The following is a 6,889-nucleotide window of genomic DNA, read 5'->3' on the forward strand; positions in this document are numbered from 1 at the left end:
ACTGAAGCTCCTGACCCGTATCTGCATGATTCTATGCACTGCACTGCTGCCAATTGATTGGCTGATTAGATAATCGCATGAATAAGTAGGTGTACAGGTGTTCCTGATAAAGTGCTCAGTGAGTTATTTATTTTTAAATGTCAAGTCATTTAACCATCAAGAAAAAGGGATTAAATACTTTTCCTACACAGTGAATACAGTGTACACACCTTTTTTTTATTTCAATTTCAATTATTTTATTTATATTTATTTTTTTAACGAATATCTTGAGTTTTTGAGAGACGAATATGAAGAGGTTTCCTTAGGGTTACAGCATTTGACCTGAACAAAAATGTGCCTTTTCATAAAAATGCCAAAATATCCAATATTTTTTAAAAACTTCACTCACAATCATGAGGGTCTAAAGAGGTCCTCTCTGTTTTGTGAGAGCTTTTGTCACATATTAACAGAATGGCTACCTGCATGTTGGTTATGCCACCTGACTTTGATTTGGTGGACAAACTTACATATTAATATTTTAAAAAAATTATTATATTTTAAAACAGAATTGTTTCACTGCTTATATTTAAAGCAAGAATATTAAAAAGTTATTACAAACTACTAATTCCAACAACAAGAAATGTCCAAGAATTTTTGTTTTTAATGTGACTTTTTACTGTCTTTCTACTGTCTTTTTAAAAAGTAAAATAAAATAAAAAATAATGAGCTATTCACATTGTATAATTTTATATAACAAAAACTAAAAGAGACAAGCAGCCCCAAATTTTTGTTCTTATTTTTATTCTGTATTTATTTATTTTGGGCAAACCATGCCATAAAACAATTTCAATGCAATAATCAATCTGACCAACAAGCTAAATTACAATATGCCTTGCAAGTCTCCACCATGTATTTCCCCCATAACATGTAGATGGTGAAATGCTATTTCCCACCTGCCAGATTGGAAACCAATAATGTCTTTCTCTAGACCCTGACACTGTTCCCACCCCTCCACATGTTGTTCTTGGAGTTTAAAGAAGTCATCCCACTCCAAGTTCTTAATAATCTGTCACTCAGAGACTACATTCTTCATTTCATTCTCCTGCTTTCCTCCCATTCCATCACTATGGCACTTGCTTTTCTTCATCTTACCTCCCCTCTCACTCCTCTCTCATCTGCTAATCCTGTGTTCCAGTTACTGCGAGGCTAACATAAACATGAGGCTCACATTCACATAGAGCTGATTCTTCTCTGCCGTGCAGGAGAGTGGAAAAAAAGAGCAAAAAAGAAAAACATATATGGTATTTTTTGGCAAAGGCTGGCCGGGCTACACAATATCAGGCCTTGTTCTTCAAACCTGCAGTCTAGCTTCATGATGAATTACGATGTTAAATGAAACGCACACTGACAGCTTACTTTCTGCTGCACACATTGAAAATGAGACGAAAATAATTGAGAGACTTAAGCTTCCACAGAATGCCTGTGGAGGAATTAAAATGTTTTTGAGTCATCATCATTCATCATTTTTTCTCAACATGTTGTTTCAAATCCATTTGAATTTCTTTCTTTCAAGAAACACAAAAAGAGATGTTAGGCAGAATGTTAGCCTCAATCACTCTTCACTTTTGTTGGAAGGAAAAAATATGTAATGGAAGTGAATGGTCACTGAAACTAGCATTCTGCCTAACATCACTTTTTGTGTTCCATGGAAGAGGGAAAGTCAAATGGGTTTTGGAACAACATGAGGGTTAGTAAATGATGAACTATCTCTCTACTTTTTCAGAATAAAATTTGAGTGGTGTATGTCCATGCAAAACTTGCCGCCACAATGCTAAGATGTTATGCGTTTGCTAAGGTGTCCTGAGTGGTTTTTACAATGTCGCTATGTGGTTGCGGGTGGTTTAGGTGGTTGCTTACTGGTCAGTAGATAGGACGGGTGGAACATGTCCCAATCACTTTTTGCCCTGGCCAGTTTTGTCCCTACCACTTTTTTTAAATCTGGTAAGTGTCTAATTAATAACTGAATTAATATTCATGAGTTTCATGACATCACAACCAGCACACACTCTTCAACTCTCCCCACCACGCCCATGGGTCTAGGTCAAAAGAGCCCAGTCCTTATGTGGCTTCCTACAATGTAAGTCTATGGGATATTTTTGACTGTTTTACCATCCTCAAGGCAAAGCTCATAAGTCAGGTCACTTAGGAATGTGTGCTTTGAACTGTCATTCATGTCTGTAGCACAAACGGTGCAGGACATGTTACTTTCCGAAGTTTACATTGATACTTAAATTAGCTTGCTTTTTTTTTTTTTTAACCCTTAAATGCATACCTCGGGTCTTTAGTGACCCTGGACCTCATTTCACCACTGTACCTCGTCCATTTTTTAGAGTTCTGCCCAAACCTCATTAGTATTCCTCAATCTTTCTCTTAGAAATAGTGAAAAAAAAAAAAAATTGCACAAGAAATAATAATAATAATAATATAATATAATATATGTATATATATATATATATTAATGGCTTGAGTACCAAAAGTGTATAGGATCATTAGAGACCTTATGTAATAGTGTGGTTTTTTTTTTTTTGTTCTTCGATATTTACACTGGTGGCCAGAAGTTTGGAATAATGTACAGGTTTTGCTGTTTCGGAAGGAAATTGGTACTTTTATCACCAAAGTGGCATTCAGCTGATCACAAAGTATAGTCAGGACATTACTGATGTAAAAAACAGCACCATCACTATTTGAAAAAAGTCATTTTTGATCAAATCTAGACAGGCCCCATTTCCAGCAGCCATCACTCCAACACCTTATCCTTGAGTAATCATGCTAAATTGATCATTTGGTACTAGAAAATCACTTGCCATTATATCAAACACTACTGAAAGCTATTTGGTTCATTAAATGAAGCTTAACTTTGTCTTTGTGTTTGTTTTTGAGTTGCCACGGTATGCAATAGACTGGCATGCCTTAAGGTCAAAAATGGCAAAAAAGAAACAGCTTTCTCTAGAAACTCATCAGTCAATCATTGTTTTGAGGAATGAAGGCTATACAATGCTTGAAACTGTCAAAAAACTGAAGACTTCATAGGTGAGCATTACAGTCTTCAAATAAAGAAAGAGATGTGGAAGGCCAGATGTACAACTAAACAAGAGGATAAGTACATCAGAGTCTCTAGTTTGAGAAATAGACGCCTCACATGTCCTCAGCTGACAGCTTCATTGAATTCTACCCGCTCAACACCAGTTTCATGTACAAGAGTAAAGAGAAGACTCAGGGGTGCAGGCCTTACGGGAAGAATTGCAAAGAAAATGCCACTTTTGAAACAGAAAAACAAAAAGAAAAGGTTAGAATGGGCAAAGAAACACAGACATTGGACAACAGATAACTGGAAAAGTGTTATGGATCTTAACCCCATTGAGCTTTTGTGGGATCAGCTAGACTGTAAGGTGTGCGAGAAGTGCCCGACAAGACAGCCACATCTATGTCAAGTGCTACAGGAAGCGTGGGGTGAAATGTCACCTGAGTATCTGGACAAAATGACAGCTAGAATGCCAAGGATCTGCAAAGCTGTGATTGCTGCACGTGGAGGATTATTTGATGAGAACACTTTGAAGTAGTTTAAGTAGTTAATTTTTCACGTTATTAGTGTCCTGACTATAAATTGTGATCAGTTGAATGCCACTTTGGTGAATAAAAGTACCAATTTCTTTCCATAAGAGCAAAATCTGTACATTATTCCAAACTTTTGGCCACCAGTGTATATAAGTTTTCTATCACGGGATATATATTTCTTTGTTTATTATAAGAGAAATGAGCACTATATTCATACTAATAAATACAGTATCACGTTGATTTGCAGTGCAACAATGGTGAATTATCTGTATACCATATGAATGTACACAATATACGTGCAATTTCTCAAGGTGGTGCTGTTGATTCAGTGATTGACATGATTTACATTTGACATTGCTATCTGAAGAAGAAACAATATGGAATTAAACTATAGCAAGTTTAACACATGAACAGTATGATATGACTATTGTCATTTGTGCGTACTACTGAAATTATGTGAGTTGTGCATCTATTTAGACTCAAAAAGTGCCTGAGAAAATACTGAGAAAATGTGTAGCCTATGTGTAGCTTATGTGTAGGTTATGTGTTATGTGTAGTTCAATATGTTTTTGAGAGCCAGTTGCGTCTCATTAAATTTCAGTGTGAAAATAATGAATCCTGTTCTAGATTTGTCCTGATTTGTTGCATTATCTCTTTTATATATATATATATATATATATATATATATATATATATATATATATATATATATATAATTAACAATTAAAAAAAAAGAATATATCAAACTATATTTTATTCTATTATTTTCTAATTGTCTTGAAAATATTTTGAAAATTTGACACTATCTGGACATTTTGTAAATCCATATTTGATTGATAGAAGTGCCGGGTCTCTGAAGACCCGAGTATTTGGTGAAATTCCCATGCATTTAAGGGTTAAATATAGGAATATGCAGGTGCCTGGGTAGCTCAGCGAGTATTGATGCTGACTACTAGCCCTGGAGTCACGAGTTGGAATCCAGGATGTGCTGAGTGACTCCAGCCATGTCTCCTTAGCAGCCAAATTGGCCCAGTTGCTAGGGAGGGTAGAGTCACATGGGGTAACCTCCTCGTGTTCGCGATTAGTGGTTCTCGCTCTCAGTGGGGCGCGTGGTAAGTTGTGTGTGGATCGCGGAGAGTAGCATGAGTCTCCACATGCTGTGAGTCTCTGTGGTGTCATGCACAGTGAGCCACGTGATAAGATGCGCGTGGATTGACTGTCTCAGAAGTGGAGGCAACTGAGTCTTGTCCTGCGCCACCACGAGTACCTACTAAGTAGTGGGAACTGGGCATTCCAAATTGGGGAGAAAAGGGGATATATATATATATATATATATATATATATATATATATATATATATATATATATAGGAATGAGCAATAGTAATTGTGACAGTAATAGTCATATTTGTGAATTTAAACAGATCCAGTAGAAAGTGGGAATATGTAAGTTGTTTTCATAAGGTGTGTAAGGAACACAATAAACAGGAGCCATAATGACAAATTCATAGATGAAAGACAAACATTCTAGGCTGTCTTTTCTGCCTGAACAAGCCCGAGATGGCACAGATACCTCACCACTATCTGGAAATGGCATCATGCATATGGAGCCATTGTGGCAAAATACACTGTGTCTCTTATACAGTATTTGTATAGGTTCCAAAAACCCTTTAAGAGGAGTTTTTTTGGACAGTTTTCAAGAGTGTATGCTTAGTACGGTATTAAAATCTTAATTCCCCATTTACAAATTAAAATTTTGAAATCTTCTAGGCTGTTAACAAAAACATATTCATAAGGAGCCAGGATGTACAATATTTGCTACAGGGGCATCTAAATAAAGCCAAAAGTCATTTCTAATCATTGCTTGTCGTGAACACTAAGGACCAATAATGGTATGTGGAATATAGCACAAAAATGAGCCAAATAAGGAAAATAGACCTGAGGCACAGCCTCATTTTGTGCAACCTTAAAAAGTATGATGTGTCCACTTGGAGGCAACAGATAATAGTCTCAACTGGCCTTTTAAAACTATGCAGGATAGATGTTTTTTTAGTCATTGTTTTTGTTGTCAGCCAACTCACATTTGATATAAGGACTATTGTATGAAACTACAGAAAGCTAAACGGCATAAATAACTTATTATTGTAGGTGCATAGGATAGGATAGGCTACGGTATATCAGTGGTTCTCAACTGGTGGATTGCAGTCCAAAATGGCTTGCAGATCTGTTCTGATAGGATCATGACAGAAACAGTGGTAAATGCACATAATAAAATGCAGCTAACCATATAATCGTGCATAGTTATGATAGCAAAAAAATGCAAAAAATAAATAAAATAATCAAAAGGGAGGGGGAAAAAACTTTCCCATATCTTTTGCTGTTGACATGAAAGGCTGTGCATCCAGCAAAACTCTACGGTCAATTCAGATAATATTTGGGAAATGGCAACATGGATGAGTCACATGATAATTCTCACAAAACTACAAAAGATTTTAAAAAAATAATTAAAAAAAAAATACCCAGACTACAATAAATACTGGTTATTTTGGGCACTGTATTTGGTCAGCACTTGCTGTCCAGTGTAAAATGTGGGTCCTGAAGCAAAACCAGTTGAGAACCACTGGCCTCATGATATACAGTATTTAGCAACATATTTTTTTCTATACATGCATCCAAGACTGAATCTTTTCAAGTCTTTTCAAAATGTATTTATAATAGAATTTAATGTGATTAAATTAAGAGTAATTGGCATAACCAGAACCATCACTCACTCTTTGCTTTGACCATGCATTCGTACCTGATGTAGCAGGGGGAAAAAACACTCTTTGGCTTTTCATTCACAACATACACAGGCGCCAACTTGTCTGTAGCAACCATGGGGCACCGTACCACCTCCTCAGTCCTGAGCCAGGACAAACACAGCCCCAGAGTGTCCAAGCAGTCCTAAAATGTTGTACTAAATAAAGTTACTGTGCCCAACACAGAACCCCATCATGCCCTGATCAACCAAAAAACATTTTAGTCCTACCAAAATATTATCAACCAAGATTAAAAAAACAAAACAAAAACATATTTATCGTGCAATAACTATAAGAAATATATGTCAAACATATCTGAAGTAAAACATTTGGTAAAGTAGTGAGATCTGTAACTAATTATAGAGAGGCTGAAGTTTACACAAAAGTAGGGTTTGCTTAATGCATGAAGCGTAACAAAAACAGCCCTATTTGTATATTCAATTTCTGGCAGTTCCAGTTTAGAAACATTTACACAAATAGTAACCAACTCATCAATTA

The sequence above is a fragment of the Myxocyprinus asiaticus genome, chromosome 3, assembly GCF_019703515.2.
Source record: "Myxocyprinus asiaticus isolate MX2 ecotype Aquarium Trade chromosome 3, UBuf_Myxa_2, whole genome shotgun sequence".
Lineage (NCBI taxonomy): Eukaryota > Metazoa > Chordata > Actinopteri > Cypriniformes > Catostomidae > Myxocyprinus > Myxocyprinus asiaticus.